General features: G+C 38.0%; 1 protein-coding gene across 2 annotated transcripts in view; it reads right to left on the bottom strand.

Annotated features, from left to right (window-relative positions):
• XKR4 (XK related 4) overlaps positions 1–16,766 on the bottom strand; it is a 453,634-nt gene that overhangs the window by 261,081 nt on the left and 175,787 nt on the right. The gene's annotated exons all lie outside the window — the stretch shown is intronic.

A 16,766-nucleotide genomic window follows, 5' to 3' on the forward strand; every position in this document is an offset into this window, starting at 1 on the left:
GTATATATAATTGATTAAAAATGGACTACAATATTTCAAAATATGTGGGGCACAGTTAAAGCAGCACCAAGAAGGAAATTTATAGCACTAAAAAATCCTCACATGAGGAAGGAAAAAGAGTTTCATATCAATAACTTACATCCCATCTCAAGAACCTATAAAAACAAGAGAAAAATGACCAAAGCAAGCAGAAAGAAGGAAAAAATAAAGATTAGAGAAAAAAATCAATGAAATTGAAAACAGAAACAATGGGGAAAATTGATAAAACAAAGTTTTTTTTTTAAAGATTGATAAAGTTGACAAAATGCTATTCAGACTGACAAAGAGAAAAAAAGAGATACAACACAATTTACCATGATTATGAATGAAACAAGTGATTTAGTAAACAAACTGTGAGGTATATCCCTGGCATAGAATACTACTCAGCAATGAAAAATAACAAACTATTCCTACACAGAGTAGCTTGGACGCATCTCCACATAACTATGCTTCATGATCAAAAACTAATCACCAAAATTCCATTTATATCACATTCTTAAAGAGAGAACAGATTCGTGGTTCCCAGGTTGAAATTAGGGGATGAGAATGGAAGGAAGTGAGTGTGGCTATACATGGGCAACATGAAGGTCCTTGTCAGTGGGAACATTCTTGATTGTATCAGTGTTAATACCCCAGCTGCGCTATTGTACTCAGATTTTGCAAGGTGTTCCACTGGGGAGAACAGGGTAAAGAGTATGAGGATTTACTTTTCTGTTTTATTTTTTTTTTCTGTTTTATTTCTTACAACTGCATGTCGATCCACCATTTTCTCAAAAAAAAAAAAAAAGAATGAAAAATATAATAGGAAAAAAAGCAGTTGGAGGAAACAATAAGAATTTGATTTTTAAAAAATTGCTTTGTCCTGAGTTTCAATATTCCCTGAATATAAAATTCATTATTATTTGGTGCACTAGGAAGATGAGACTGAAATTACTTTTACAAGTGAATTGTGAAGTCTAGTTTCATGCCAGAAAGTGCCTTCAGGATCTATTGTAGAAGCCAGGATTTTGAAGCTTTTAAGCCTAAGTTTCTTAAGTGAATTAAATTAATTTTACATCCCTTAATTTTCTTGGCAACACCTTTAGCTATTAATTTTTAACTACCACAAAACGGCAAAGCCTGAAATTAAGTCACAAGGTATTATAGCCTTCACAAATAACAGGGCTCTTTCCCTGAGTCCTTGAAAACTCAGTTGCAGTCTTTGTGTGTGAGTAGATCCTGAATGTCCCCCAGTGGGGACACACCACCCCTAATACTGGTAGAATTCCTCATAATCTTAGAGACTTGAGAGGAAAACGGAAGGGCGAATATGTCTTGTGCAAGGAAAATTTGGTCAGGTTCTAACAGTAAGTCAGTAACTCTTCTTCCTACTAATTTGAGTTAACAATGGTCAGAGAAAGTGTTTTTGAACATTTTAGCTTAGCAAGTTTTTGCAGCCATATGCTTCAACAGGGCTTCTAATTCCCACAAAGAAAGCTCCCCTTCAATTTTACCCTCCTCCCCGCCCCTGGAATAGAATTCTGTGTAAGACTCTTAGGGAGAACAGGGGTGGGAAAGGAGGTGGGTTGGTTGCCCCTCTCCTCGAAAGAGTGAGCAACTTTGAGTCTGCAAAGAAAGCCTTCTTGTGAGCCCACTGTATTTGATTCTGTTCGTAGAACAGGGCCTGATGAGCCCACAGCACATTTCAGCATCTGTTTCCAAGATCCTCCATCCACCCCATTAGATAAAAGACTTTCTTCTGCTTTGGGTTCCTTGACCGAAATACTAAGGCTTCTTAGAAGTTGAAGCATATTGGATATTGAGAACTAGTATTTGTGGATTCCTAATTCCTATTCTACACTACAGACTTGGTAGATGCACCTAAAGTCTTTAATATGCAAATATACTTGGATCTAAACTGATTTTCTAAATATGGCCTTGAGCTTAACAGCCCAACACAGGACTGCCCTTTTGAAATCTCCAGTGACCAGTATCTGATTGCTTAGTATATGGAGTGTATTCAAACCTTTGGCACATTTAATGTGCCTATTTACATTTTGATTTTTTAAAAAATATTTTATTTATTTATTTGGCAGAGAGAGTGAGCAAAACCAGGGAGAGCAGCAGGCAGAGGAAGAGGGAGAAATAGCAGGGAGCCTGATGCAGGGCTGAATCCCAGGACCCTGGGATCATGACCTGAGCCGAAGGCAGACACTTAACTGACTGAGCCACCCAGGCACCCGTACATTTTGATTTTTTGAAAATATAAATTGGCTGAATGTTTGGTGATTTGTTCTTGTATGTATACACACTCACACGTGTGTGTGTGTGTGTGTGTGTGTGTGAGTGTGTATACATATATTAACTTAAAGCAGTTCCTGAGTTATTAGAGATTTTTTCAATAAACATTTGAAATACCTTGTTTTGACACTACAGTTTACAAGTATAACTTTCTCTTCTGTACTTCAATGGAATCCAGAAAACCAAAAGAAGAGAATCTCTAACCAGCCAGATCTGTCTGCCCTGTTTCACATAGGACAGACATGCAATGTACTAGAACTAATTTACTTTACTAAGAATCTATAAAACATGGAGAGAAAAACAGGGATGCTAAAAATGAAAAAACAATGTAAGTCAAGAAGTATCCCAAATCTGTGCTGTATTTTTGCAAGTGAATAACCCCCTAGACTAAATAACTTTATTGACTAAACTGTAGTTTAAATGGCAAATTTTCTGGAGGGCATTAATTTGGTTCTGAGCAAAAATCTGTCAGGTCATTTCACATATCTTTCCCTGTAATATAGACTCTTCAATATTTGAATCTAAATATTTTTGAGTCTTGCTGTTTTGAAGAAGGGGTCTTCTGCTTGATGGGAAGTGGGTAATAACCACATCTGAGGAAGTCCCCTATCATGTACCTTTACTAAAGGAATAAACTCAAAGATTCTGTGATCCATGAAAAGAGGAAAAGATCATAACATCCCAGATGTCATCAACTTTCAGCTGAGGGCATATTGCTAGAAAAGTGAGCAGATCTGTTTCCTAGATGACACTGGCTGCTGGCCTCATACCCAAGGACCTGTGTAGCCCTGCAGTTGGAGGTCTCCCTTCTTCAAGGACATTCACTCCTGCCTCTGTGGGCACACCATTCAAAGCACAATCCTCACAGTCCCATATTCTTGTGAAGCCAGAACACAGGGCTTCCTATTCAGTGTTCCCAAAGCAAAGAGGCTGCCATTTGGCACAATGCCTTTGAAAGATGTCTATTCTGTACATTTACAGGAGGAATATGAAAGAATAAATGCTCCCTAATGTCTACTAGTGGCTCTGAAGATGGAATACTTCCTCTGGGTGTCTTCTGTTTCTTCCCATTTTTGCAAATCCCATGTCCCCTTTTGCAGCCCTCCTCCAGTCTCCCCATCTTTTGACTTTTCCAGACAATCCCACTGTGGTGTGTTGTGACTCCTCTCTTTTTCTGTGTCATTTCCATTCTTGGAACTAAAATCTTTCATTCTGTGATTTTCATCTTGAGATAGGCGGTCCTGGGAAAAATCCTCTTTAATTTGCTTTGGGGCTCTTTGACAATACCTATGACAATTTTTTCTTCTTATGAGACAAAATGTGGCTACTTTTCCCAAGCCAGGTACTACAGTCTCCCCAGAAAAAAGATTCATGCATGTAATGGGTGAAGAATCAATACTGTCTGTAGAATTTCTGTGAGTCTCCTCTGGGAGGGGGGCGGTGAGAGAAAGATGAACAATTATCCCCATGTGCTCAAAAACCTTGGTTATAGTTTGGCAGAGCAGAGCAAAGCCATCTGCTTGCTCCCCAAGACCAAGCAAACTATGTCAGCATGTAGATATGAACCATCACTGATGGAGAGGTGGAAGCAGTGTGTAATATGGAGGTGAAAAATAGAAGGACAGAACTCTTTAAGTAGGTTCCCTTCCTGTTTCATTTCAGTTAGAAGGAGTCCCCAAGTCTTGATTTAAATATACCATCTATATATTCCTTCTATTCTTCCTCTCTCATCTTTTTTTCACACACGTGTGTGTGCGTGCACGCACACACACACACACAACTCTTCTTCAACTAGAATAATTCAGTTCTTGATTCAGTCACTCAAAACTGTGTGTTACTATTTTCTTTTATGAAATCAGTATTTTTTTCCCATGTTTTAACCTTAGTGATTTTTCACTTCCCATCTTAAACCTCAGGAGTTCATCCTCTTCCTTCTCCTACCACCTGGAAGGATGAATGATGTCCTTGTCACTAAATGACCCCATTTGATGTACTACTTAATTGTGGCCACCCAACTCAGCCGGGCTCATGGGATGGGGCGAGGGGGTGGTCAGTGGAGCTGTATTCAAAGACGGAGGAGGACCACAGCCTTACTAATCATTGTGAGGGCCTGAGCTTCTAACTCCATGGGAGATGGGTTGTCTTGACTGGATCAACTTTAACAGGATCCATCTTGACTGCTACATTGAAAATAGCTTGAATGTTGGGGGAGCAGGGAGGGCAAAGCAAGAAATTACAGTGACTTAGACAGGAGTAGCATTTGAGTTAGTAGCAGAAGGTTGAATTCTGGATTTTTTACAAAGACAGCCAATAGGACTCCCAGATGGATTGGGTATGGACTGTAAGTGGAAAAAAAAAAAGGAGTTAAGGCTGATGCAGTAGTTTAAATATATCACCACACACCCTTAACAATCCTCTTCTGAGAAGGTGAAGACTAATAAGCTCTGCCTTTAGTGTGGGTTGGACTTAGTGACATGCTTCAAATGAATGGAAAGTGATAGAAGTGCTGATGTGTGACTCACAAGCCTAGAACATGAAAGTCTTATGGTTTCCTTCTTCATGCTCTCCTTCAGACACTCACCCTAGGTGAAGCCAGCTATATGCCATGAGGACACTCAAGCAGCCCTACGGAAAGACCCATCTTTTGAAGAAGCTTCTTTCCACAGTTGTATGAGTTCAACTGTCTTGAAAGTGGATCCTCCAGCCCCTGTCAAGCCTTCTGGTGATACAGCCCTGTATGACATTATCTCAGCAACTTCCTGAGACATTCTGAGCCATAATTGCAAAGCTCTTGAATCTCTGACTTGTGGAATTATTTTAAAAATTATGTATTTGTTGTTTAAAAAACAAACAGGTGAATCATTCAAATTCAATAAAATCACATTTACAAATATTAATAAGGCTTCAAATTACATAATTTAGTAAGTTTGTTGATATATTTCCTGAATTTTCTCACATAATAAATAAGAGAAACCTATAAAGAAACCCACTATCTTGGTTATCACCTCATAGTTCAAGCCTCTGTACCTCTATTATTTTTTTAAATGATAAATAGATCTCTAGGCATCACTAAGAAAAAGGAGAGGAGCAGGCATATACTTTGTACCTATCAGTTAATCATATTCAGTTTTTACTGTGATCTAGCCTTCACTGAGAAATTGTGGCAGGGTTGGCAGGGTCAAGTGATGGCTTTATAGAACTACCATTGGCCATCTAGTTTAAAAAATTACCAAAGGGTAAAATCCCCATTATGTCCTCTCTCTCTTCAGCTGTGAAACAAGCTGGCCTCATATCAGACCTGAGGGGAATGGTGGGAGGTATACACGGGCTTCAGAGAAAGCCCCTTGTGAAACTACAATTCTCTTCATTATTAATACAGAAAAACATGTACATTTGGATGTGCAAAAATAAATATTTTGTTAGTTATCATTTTATTGGAACTTATTTATAAAAAGAAGCTTCTGGAATGTTTTTTCAACTTGAGGAAAAGTTCATCGGCATTCTTCTCCACAAAAATAGCCAAAGATAGGATGGTAACTTCCATTCCAACGTTCATTTACTGAATTAACTCGAATCAAAGTCACAGCTGACATTTGGAGAGCACTTTACAGTTTGTACAGCACTTTCATATGTATGAAGAGATTTGTCATCTACATCTCAGCCCTTGAAGGAAGTGTGGATGTATAAGTTGACAGATGGGATCCTGATTCTCAGGGAAGTTTGGAATTGCTTCAGGCCATGGAGCAGTTGGTGGCAGAGCTGGTATTCAGAAGCAGGTCTTCTACCGTTAGGCCCACTTCTCCATAGCTACTTCTCCAAATCACCCATTGTCATTAAAATAAAGCACTTAGCCCCATACCTGGGATGTAATACTAGTGCAACACATGATTACTATAGTTAAAGGAACCAAGATGATACACTCCTCTAAGAGAGAACCATGGCATAACTCTTAAACTGAAGTCAGTATGGAATACAGATCTCTCTTTAACACCATCCCAACAGAACAACCCCATGAGCACCCCATCGCTTCTCAGAGTTGACACAGGGATGTAGCTTATACTGCTCAAGCCCTGGGAAGAAGCTTGCAGCCACAGAAGGTTTTTTAGTGAGTTTCAAAATTACTCAGCCAACTTATTTGGGACTAACCCAGGTTTAGCCAAGAAAGAGTAGATTCTGACCTGCTTGTCACTATGTAGTCTGATAGTTATGCTTGATGTTTAGATATAAAGTTCTGAAATAGACTTTCCTTGAAGAAAATCATACTAAGAAGTTCACTTGGGGATTTTTTTGGATGGAGCATGCCAAAGCCCAAAAAATATATAAAAAGAAAAGTGATTAAAAAAAAATTCCCTTATCATCATCAATCCCTCACTCCCCCTCAAATCAAGAATGAGTCATAATAAGTCTTCCTCCTGATGTGTACATTTTCCTATTTTCTTACAGGTTAGTAAAACTTGATATTGGCTGACAATTCAGTGTGAGTGGCATGTACAGTTCCCAAATTTTTCATCTGAAATAAATATTTTTCTCATCCAAGTTTTAAAGTTAGAGATTTCCCACTTCCCATCCTCAACCTCAAGAATCCCTCCTCTCCCTTTTCCTCTGTTCCCTTATGAGAAGATACATGGCATCCACATCTCTGAGCAACTAATACTTTTGTAGAATAAAATAATCAACTTCACTGAATGGTAAGTGCACCTATTTGATACACTCAGCTGCAATCAGAGGATGATTGTTGAGGGTAGACCAATATCATCACGAACCTCATCCTTTTTTTTTTTTTTCCCAAAAGAATAATTAATATTGAAATCTCTTAAGAAAGTCATTGCCCAACTCATAAAGAGAGAAAAACTCAACCCCAAAAAAGTTCTATAATTATCCTAGAGAGAAATGAGGATTTTGTTTTCCCATTGGTATCGGTTATCATTTGAAACCTGAACCACCACAAAAAACTGGTCTTTTCTCCCAGATACAAAGCAGAAGGAGATAGAACAAGCAATTCTTCACATAGCACATTTTAACAAAATCATTAGTTCAAACTCTGAATAAAATCCTCTTAGACCAATCTAGAACTGTTACTTAGGAGATTTTATTTTGATGTTTAACAGAAAGTGGATGAATTTTTTGTCTTGAAATCCATATGTAATTATAATATTTTCATATATACAATGGTTATTATTTACTCCTGTAAATAAAAGACCAATATCATCATGAATTAATAGAATTCCAAAATTCTATTAATTGTATCAAAACCATTGATAACTCACATTATCATTCAATGGCCTCTGAGTATTTTATTTAAGACTTTATTTATTTATTTGAAAGTGGAGGGGAGGGGAAAGTGTTAAAAGGAGAAACAGACTCCCCTCTGAGCAGGGAGCCCAATGTGGAACTCGATCCCAGGACCCTGGGATCATGACCTGAGCCGAAGGCAGACGCTTTACTACTGAGCGTCTAATTTTTACTTTTATATCTAAAATCAAATACTTTCTAAAAAATCCCAAATATCTTACTAGTTCAAAGTAGCTATAACTCCTTTAAAAATGATTATGAATGGTCATGGTGAAGTAAAGAGTTAACACTTATACATATGCTCACTAAAAAAATAGAATAATCAAGAAAAGTATAAGCTTAAGCTGTCCCTCTCATTTACATGGTCTTTTTTTCAACGTCATGGGAAAACGAGGGGATAGATAGCACACATGATTAGAGAGCTACAGGAAGAAAACTTTCTTCTCTTGTAATAATGTGGATATTGACAAGCTGATTATGGCAAGGAGTTCACAACCAAATGTTTGTGTTTAAGAAACAGAACACCCTGGGGCACCTGGGTGACTCAGTTAAGTATCTGACTCTTGATTTCTGCTCAGGTCATGATCTCAGACTCTTGAGATCAAGCCCAATATCAGGCTCCCCACTCAGCATGGAGTCTGCTTTCTCTTTCTCTCAAATAATAAATAAATAAATAATGTCTTAAAAAGAAAAAGAAACAGGACACCCTGAGTGTCAGGGTGTGTCTGAGTGTCAGAAGCTTACCTAGTGGATTTGCCTGTTTGCACATTTACTAAATCCCAACAATACTCTCAGTTCTATGTGTGTGATGACACCCCTACATACACAGCAAACTCTGTTTTGTGCCAGATGGAAAGAGAAACATGAGTTTAACAAACATAACACTCTGGGTAATTCTTAGGTTTGAAATACATCATTGGGTCAGGGACACTGGAATGCTTTTCTATACTCTCCTCACACAGACCTTATAAAATGACTTTATTTTTATTTCAAAAATGAGCCATCCTCTAATCAGGTAGATTTCATGTGACTGAAACACAAAAATACATGGCAAAACCAAAGGAAAATGACTTGATGATCATTAATGATATTGTTACCTTTAGAAATGTGATGTATCTCTCCTCTAAGACCAATTAAGAAAGTTTTTCTACTCATGCTTTCATTACTACTGGTTCATACTTGAGAGAATAGCAAATGAATGGCTTTATTCTGCAAAAAATTATAAATACTTGTAACTATTCCATCCACATCTAGTTATTTCTCTGTAGGCCTCCAAAGGATAAGTATCTTAGGGAACAGAATCTCAGGCAATTGGCACCATTCTGGAGGAAACAAGCATGACTTCATGATGAAGACTAGGTCCCACTGGGTGATGAGGTTGAGAGGAAGAGCAGTCCCCAGCACACCACCCTGACTTGCTCTTCTAGCATTTGAAGAGGTGGCCCAACCAGAAAATAAAGGTTCTTCTCAGACAGTGACAACTTTCAAGCCAGTGAAATATGACAGTTGGGTTGAAATAATATCCTGTTGGGGCGCCTGGGTGGCTCAGTGGGTTAAAGCCTCTGCTTTCGGCTCAGGTCATGATCCCAGGGTCCTGGGATCAAGCCCCGCATCGGGCTCTCTGCTCAGCGGGGAACCTGCTTCCTCCTCTCTTTCTGCCTGCTTCTCTGCCTACTTGTGATCTCTGTCTGTCAAATAAATAAATAAAATCTTTTAAAAAAGAAATAATATCCTGTCTACTAAACTATAGAATTTCTTGCCCTTATCACTTACAATATATCAAAATATAGGAGATAGGATAACAAGTTTCCCTTAACACAGCTGGCCCACTTAAAAAGTGAGCAAAAGGGCACATCACAATTCAAACAACTCAGGTGATTTCTGCCAAACTGAGAGAAGAGCCACTGAAAATGTTGTCACATCAGCATCATTTGAAAATTTACAGACGTCCAATGGCAGAGATCAATGGCGGAGAATCCGTACGTTAGAACATTTTAAATTGGGAAAGAGGAGTGTGTGTAAGTCCTGCATTTCACAAATACATTTGTGGTTAACATTTTCACACTTCAGGGAAATACTTTCCTACATGGCTTGCCTGTGTTCTCTAGACAAAAAGAGACCACAGATGAATGCCTTCAAGTTTTGTGTTATACTGCTTCCAGAGTTGATGTTCTTAGGTGTATGGAAAGGATTGATGCAGTGGAATTCCTTGGGTAAGAGAAAAGAAAGATGAATTAATCTTCCAGTCCTTTATCTTAGAGGGCATGGACACAATAGGCTCTTGAATAATAGAGAATTATTGCCCACTAACTACTGAAAGTCCATTTCTTTTTTTCTCTTTTTCCTTCCTTCCTTCCTTCCTTTCTTCCTTCCTTCCTTCCTTTCCTCTCTCTCCTTCCTTCTGTTCTTTCCTTCCTTGCTTTCTCCTTTATCTCCCTCTCTCCCCTCTTTTTTCCTTCCCTCCCTTCTTGCCTTCCTCTCTTTCTTTCTGTCTCTCTGTCTTTTGCCTCTTCATGTTCTAATTTGTGGTTCCTGAGATACTCATGAAGTAGTATAGTATCTCAAGAATTGCCCATAAAAGCTGAATAATATTTGGAAATATTAAACAGGTCATTATACAATTAAATTTGTATGTATATAGGTGTAGCTATAGAGAGAAGTGCCAGGCCAGTTCTTTCTTTCCCTAACTATATGGATTCAGCAATTATTTCTAGAGGTAATGAAAATCAAGCTTTCTGAAGGTAATTTACATGTTAAATTAAAATATTTTGTAATATTCTAAAAATAATGGTGTCATACATGACCCATTATAACATTTGATTATGAACATGATTTCTGAATATAAGTATTGCTTTAAAGTTTCATTGACACTCCCAGATAGTGAGTGATTGCTTATTAGAATGAAGTTTCTATAAGCTGAAATGAATGAAAAATATATATAAAAATTATAACTCAAGAAAAGTTGTTAATTTGATCATTTTCTTTAGAACAAGAATTGTGTGCTAACATGGCTTATAGCACCAAATTTCTTGATTGTTTTAGAAAAAAGTCAAGAAAAATGGTATTTTTGGAATAAACATGTAATGTTCTGTGAGTTACATATGCTTTATTTTATTACTTAGGAAATGCTGCTGCTCCATAGCCTAATACTTCGACTTGTGTATTAATAAATATGCTCAGTCATCAGTGATATTTTGATGACTTTCAGTCACAAATAAACAATAGGAGTAATATTTGCACATTTTAAATTTTGATATTTTGAAGGTATATTTACCAAGGCAGGAGAATGAACACAGTAGAACATATTTCATTCAACAGTTTGTAAGATTAATTTATGACTTCAAAATATTTAGACATGATACATGGGCCTCCATCTGTATTCTTGCTCCATGGCCCCTGGAAATGTTTCAGGAGGTATGTATTGGTTAGGTATGTATATATACTCACAGAATAGTTATCAAATAGCATATCACTAGATATACTGTTCTATTCCATTAGTAGAACCTTAGCAAAATGGACTTATAAATGATGTAGAGGAAACAAATGATGATATCTGAGAGATGCATGCAATTGAACAAAAATCATTTGGAATATGACATGTCCACAGGTTATATTGACCTCCATGGGAACTGAATGAGTGTTCTCAAGGGCAGGATCTGGACATAAATCCTGGGAGGCAGTCATTCTATCAAGCCTTGCTCAATAATCCAACCTGGCTTTTAATTGGCTCTTCCAACCTTGTCAGGCACAGAAATTCACAGAGGCAGCAGATGAAGCCTAGGCCTTCAGTTTAAATCCTCCATAAATAGTTACAAAAAACAAATGTTCCGTGGTAATACTGCAGTTTACATAGCTTTGCCTAAAAGAGAATTTATTTTTTTTCTATTGTCTGACTGGATTTATTTTGTTCTTTCCTTTTCTAGTTGAGATACTAGATGTGGATGTTTCTCTGGAATTTGCAAACAGAAAGTTTCCTTGTTAAAAAAAATTATTGCAAAATGGAATAACTGTCAAAGATTTGTTTCTGTTTTGACATTTCAAAAACAGCAATTAATGTGTCCACTATTTACTGAAGTAGTATAAAAATTTTTTATATGTAATCCCTTATTTAGAAAACAGAAAAAAATGGTTGGCTATTTCACAGCAGGACTCTCAGAAATTGTGGGGTTCTAAGGAATGAATAGGAAGTAAAAATTACTTTAGATTGCATCTTTACATCCCCATCTACAAATTGATGTCAAGAATTGCATTATGGTTTCTGGATGTTCAAAATGCTAGTGGAAAAAGGTAGACGATGAGGAGCGATTATTGTTTCTATATGAAGTTATTTATTGGTTATTGCTATTTTTATATTTGTTCTCTATGCTACGACTACTCAAACAAAGGAATTAGAAAGGTAAAAGCAACCTTCTGGTGCATTTGTCAGACCATGGGAATAATTTTGTCCCAAATCTGCTGTTTGAGAGGGAGTAAAGTTTATTGCTCAGAAGTTTAATTTCTACAGGTAAAAAGCACCAAACCAATGTCTTCAAAGAAACTAAGCATTAAGAGTATGCTGTTAAATACCATCTAAAAGATCTGGGAAAATATTGGCATTTTAACTGTTGTGTGAAGTGTAATTCAGTTACTAGGTGTGCACAGTATGGAGTGATTTTGGACTTTCTGATCTCAATTTAAAAAAAAAAAAAAAAGAAAAGCTTGCTGTGGGGCTCTGTGCCAACCCCATAGCTGGGAGGGGCTCCCATGTCTGCCCCCAGATCTGGGAGCAGCCCTTTCGAAGGTCCTTCCCTTGTTCCCCTGCCCTAGCTCTGATCTCAATTTAAAAAAAAAAAAAAGAAAAGAAAAGCTTGCTGTGGGGCTCTGTGCCAACCCCATAGCTGGGAGGGGCTCCCATGTCTGCCCCCAGAGATTTTGGACTTTCTAGTGGAGGAAATTTTTCTTACTGATTTGTCAGAGGCCTTAAAATTCCCACCATTAGTGGGGCGCCTGGGTGGCTCAGTGGGTTAAGCCACTGCCTTCGGCTCAGGTCATGATCCCAGGTCCTGGGTTCGAGCCCCGCATCGGGGTTTCTGCTCAGCAGGGAGCCTGCTTCCTTCTCTCTCTGCCTGCCTCTCTGCCTACTTGTGATTTCTCTCTGTCAAATAAATAAATAAAAATCTTAAAAAAAAAAAAAATTCCCACCATTAGCCACGCTGTTAAGGGAGGTGTGGAAGAATTAATATGTCAATGAGCCATCTAAATGTTAGTATGAACAACCTTCAACTTTCTAATAAGATGAAGTAGAATATGGAGGAAGAGGACATCTTAGAAATGCTATACCAGGTGGGATGGTTAGATGGTCCACCAGTGAGGATGAGGTATTTTTAGGAGATTTTGGCAAAGGGATTAGCACTTCACAATTTTACCTAGGACCAACCCTCTACACTAGGTCATTTAGACTAATTAATTTAAACTAGATAAACTTGGAGTGAACTCAATAAATTGATGAGCACATGAAATTTTCTGAGCTGAGCAAATGCTCAAGAAGAAATTCATGAAGAGTACAAGCAATATTCTGTTGAATTCTTACAGAAGCTTGGTGAATTGCAGAGGCTCCTGATATATGTATATTAGAAATACCAAAAGGCATTTTTTACAAGATTTTATTTATTTATTTTAGAGAGAGAAAGAGAGGCCCTTCCCTGATATTCTCTAGCTTGGTTACACCCAAAACCAAAATGCTACTTGTGTTATTCAGCCTCAAATGAATATTTTATTATACAATATCTTAGAAGAGTCAAACATATACATGTGATTTAAATTTTCTTTCCTAACATAATTAAAAATCAAGTTTCATTATCATATTCCTTTTTTTTCAGATATTTAAACTGAATTATTCTTTACGTTTATTACTACAAAATCTATTCACACTGTCTTCCAAAATAACAGCATATAAGATAGCCATGTGATGTTATATTTTTAAATCACATACTTTAAAATAGAAATATGAAATGATGAATCCTTTTACTTTCCAAATTAAAATGATTTTCTTTAAAACTGAAACATCATATTTGTCTTTCAAATATTTTGTACAGAGATTTCATAAGAAAGATTTTCTGCAAAATACATAAACTTACTAAATTTAAAATAAGATTTTTAGAATTCCAATATTCTCATATTTCCCTAGGAAACAAGATGTAATTCCAGATTAGTTTCAATACAGGAGTCCTATTTTTACCTTGAGCACACAATGAAGGAGCCTGCTTTTACTGCAAGAGGAACTTGTTATAGGCAAAAATGTGTCCCCCAAATTCTTATGTTGAAGTCCTAAACCCCCAGCACCTCCAAATGTGACTGTATTTAGAGACAGGACTTTATAGAGGTAATTAAGGTAAAATGAGTTCATTTGGATGGGCCCTACTCCAATATGCCTGGTGTCCTTATAAGAAGAGGAAATTAGGACACAGACATTCACAGAGGGAAGACCATGTAAGGACACAGGACACAGAGAGCCATCTGCAAGCCAAGGAGAAAGCTTAGAAAAAACCAACAGTACAGATCCATTGATCTTAGGCCATGGCCTCTAGAACCATTACAATCTAAATTCCTATTGTTTAAGTCACCAGTCTCTGGTATTTTGTGATGCAGCCTTAGCAAACTAACACAGCACTAGCCCTCTTATTTGTGATAGTCACACTGACATTTTTCTGTTTTTCACATTTCTGGATTCATGATTCCCATGATCATCAATGGTATCTGCATCTAATTTATGTGAACCTGAACTTGTTCAATGCCCTCATTTCAGTCTGCAGTTCTTATGCATGAACATAGGGAAAGAAATGACTCCAGGCAAACAAGCTTTATTCCTGGATTCCTCATCCTCAGGGGCAAGAATTCAAAATTAGAAAATATGGCATGTAGCCTCTCCTTTGAGCTTCTCTAGATGATACTGTCTCAAAACAAATTTGCTAACAAAGACACAATTAGTGAAGGCATGTCAACACACACACACACACACACACACACACACACACACACTCCTCTTTTCCTGATGTTATACTGCTTTCATTCTATTCTATTCTTATTGTGCTTGTGGGAAAAATTCAGCTAAGATCTATTATAGGTCTTTTCTCCATTGAATGTGATTACATCACCTAGGTACACTCCTTAGAGCCAGGGGAGGTGATTTTAGGCATTTTTGCTTAAACCAGTTCAGTTAACTGGTCCAAAGTGGGCAGTGGTATTATTTATCAGAGAAGTATGTCTTATAGTTTGGCTATCTCCAGATGTGATTAATTAATAGAGAAAAGTAAGTCATTCTACAACTAATTAAAATGTATTCTGCATGTAATTCCTGGAATTCTTTAAAGGGCAGAAGAGAGTAACCACTCACCATCATTGTAGCTAAACATAGAGATGTCATCTGCAGGAAATTTTAAAAGAATGAGAACGTTTAAGCATAACATAGCTCTTGTTGTGATTGCTGAGCTAGCCTGACTTCAGGGGTAGTGGAGACAGAAGCTAAGGGAGAGGCAGCATGACACCGGATCATGCAGGCACAGAAGACAGATTTGGTGAGAGATCCTGGAGGCAGAGCGGAGGCTGACAGATGGACAATTAACAGAAATCTGGAATGAAGCGCTGAGACCCTGTCAACAATGTTCCAAAGCTGTAATCTAGGAAGAAGGCTTCCATCTAAAACTGAGCATTGCTATGAGCTCTGTGGCTCATAGCATAAATTCTGCGGACTGTCTTCCCTTTTGCTCCCTCTGCTTTCATCCAGCTCTCCCATGACACGGTGGCTTTACCTGGCAGCCTCTGAAAGGCACCGCTCACACATTCTAAAGTTTATTCATTATTTGCTTGCTTGTTACTCTTGAGTTACTCACTTACTCTGAATCTTTATTTTAAGAGCAAAAGGCATCCATTCTCTACTTGCCCCAGTAATGGAAGGACTTGACATATTCTTGTGTGGAGATGCCCCCTGACCTCACCACGTTCGTGCTTTGCTTATATTATAGAGAATCACGTCATTTTTTTTTAAAGATTTTATTTATTTATTTGATAGAGAAAGAGAAAGCACAAATGGAGAAGCAGCGGACAGAGGGAGAGAGGGAAGCAGACATCCCACTAAGCAGGGAGCCTTGATGCAGGGCTCAATCCCAGGATCCTGGGATCGTGACCTGAACCTAATGCAGACACTTAATCAAGTGAGCCACTCAAGTGCCTCAAATTACATAATTTCTTGTTGCTTGCTCTGTTAGTTGCTTCTCTTAGGGTCTATCACCCTCCAAACACCTCTGTAACCAACTCTCTCTCCTATTCCCTGCCACATCCACGCTTACACACAAAACAGCAAACTTAGGTCACATCTCTGTCTTGAGAAATGAAACATACATATAGACAACATACAGGCAACACAATAAATACAGAACTTCAACTCACAACCTGCAGCAACCTGCCTCAGAAGCCAACCCTTGATTGATGACAAGCGCCCCCCAGGATGCCAGCATGCTCTCAGTCTCCCAGGAGGCCAGATTGCCATCTCTAGTGACAATCCAGGAAGCTAAACAGTACCTTCTGTAACATTCAGCCTCAAATGGCCAGGACTTGATTAATATCTGACAGCTGCCCTGATTTTTGTCCCTGCTTCCAATTTAGGACCAACCAGAGAAAGCCACAGACGCTCTCCTACCAATCACTGAATAGCTAGACCAGTTGTAGCTTTCCCATACCAGCAGCCTCCAATCAGTGCATACAACCCTGGAAAGCCTCTTTTCGGCACAATACAGCTCCCACTCCTCTCTCTAGCTTTAGGTCTTTGCCAAAATGCCCATATCGCTGACCTTCTTGTTACAGCAAGCTCGAAATAATCTTTGCTTCTCTCATCTGTTGGTCTTCATTTATTTCTATATTCTTCTTTTCCACCTCTCTCATTACTGTTACTCTTTTTGAGTCCTTAAAACAAAAACCAGCCTTCAAAAATATGTCTATTAGCCTTGACTTCCATGATTTCATTTCCTTGTATGGGTCAAAATGTTTTTAGTAATAGTTGCTCCTGTCATACTGCTTTCCAATTCCCTCCTTCACTTAGCTTTATATGAATTAATGATTAACTTTGAGAGATCTTGTTCTCTTGAACCAGGAAGGAAGTAGTGGAGAAGTAAAGGAGACAT

This window comes from Lutra lutra, chromosome 4 (genome assembly GCF_902655055.1).
Source record: "Lutra lutra chromosome 4, mLutLut1.2, whole genome shotgun sequence".
NCBI classification, from domain to species: Eukaryota; Metazoa; Chordata; class Mammalia; order Carnivora; family Mustelidae; genus Lutra; species Lutra lutra.